The following is a 1,555-nucleotide window of genomic DNA, read 5'->3' as shown; positions in this document are numbered from 1 at the left end:
TAAATTTTATTTTATTTTATTTTTTTTGGAGAGAAAAGAAAAGACCCTTTTGAGTTATGTGATACTTACTATTTGGGCCTAATTTTTGAGTAGTACTTTCTTGTGAATGCTTGATTAAAAAAAATGCAGACTCTTTGACATCTAAGCTCATGGTTGTGACTTTGTATATAGCTTATTTTATTTTGTAGTTTGTTATGATCCTGTCTCTCTTAGAAGTGGAATTGATCCATCTTGATTGATACTTGTGTCATGTGTGGTGAGACTTTGTTTATTCCATGTTTTGCATCTTAGTCTAGAACTTGCCCTGCATGTCATTGAAACGAAATAAAAAGTGTTGCTTTGTTTAGGAGATGATAATAGGCTTTCTTTGATTTGTCTAGTAAAGTTGTGCCTTTTCAGATATTTTATCACTAGTTAGCCCTTTTGAGCCTGTAGCCTTTTATTGGTAGCCATATTTTGCCCTTACCTATTTTGTTGAATCCCTAGTTTTTGCACCTTGCTTCCTTGAGCATTATAACATAGACTTATTCTAATTATCAATTATGAGAAAAAGGAATGATTGAGTAATCAATGATAGCTACAAAGTGCTTAAAAGCCCTCTTTAAAAAAAAGAAAAAAAATGTGACATGAAAAAAAAAAAAAGTTACTTTGATGATGGCCCTGGTCCTTCCAAGGATATTGTGCACCTTAACTCATGTAAAATACGTAAGTTGAGGGTGGCTATTATGAAGGGAAACTTTTTTTAAAAAAAAAAGACAAAAAAAAGGATTAAAACATTTTTGAGACGATGAGAATTACTTGTGAAATAATTGTTGAAGAGAGGGCTGAAAATAAAGAGAAGAAAATAATGGGTTATGAAGTCTAAAATTGCAAAGTGCTTAAGGAAGTGTAAGTCACTATTATATAGTTTTCCTACCCATTTCCTAGCCTACATTACAACCCGTTAAAGTCCTATTTGATTCTATTCAAGCATGCTTAATTAGTGGAGATGTACATAATGGGCAAGCATATGGTTCTTTATGCATACATGTGAATTTTCTTTGCAAGTGTGAGAGTATTCTTTCATGCCAAGTCCTTAATTTATATTCAATCTTTTGATTTGAGTGTGTGGACTATTTCTTCTTGTGAGGGCACTTGTTTCATGATAGATAGGTGATGTTATTAACTTTCTTTGATGAGAGTAGGTGAGCAAACTTAAATTTGATGAGTTCAAAGTCCTTCTTTAAGGTTAGGAGGTTAGAGGTTTGTTGTTTATTTGGATGTCCTGCATAATGATTGAGAAGTCTACTTGATGTTTTGAAATTGGTACTTGGCCTAATTGTTTGTATTAACCAAAGTGATGACATTGCTAGTATGAATTTTTTTTGGGATGAGGTTCAATGTTTGTTCGAGGACGAACAAAAGTTTAAGTGTGGGGTGTTGATGTGAGGCTAAAAATACATATTTTTAATCATTATTTTCTCACATTTATTATTTATATTTGTCCTTTTTGAGCATGAATTTTATAAATTGTGCTAAATTGCGTATTTTATTTGTAGGATTAAATTGGTAAAAA

Source organism: Solanum stenotomum, chromosome 4 (assembly GCF_019186545.1).
Source record: "Solanum stenotomum isolate F172 chromosome 4, ASM1918654v1, whole genome shotgun sequence".
NCBI lineage: Eukaryota > Viridiplantae > Streptophyta > Magnoliopsida > Solanales > Solanaceae > Solanum > Solanum stenotomum.
Note: the sequence above shows the minus strand (reverse complement) of the source record.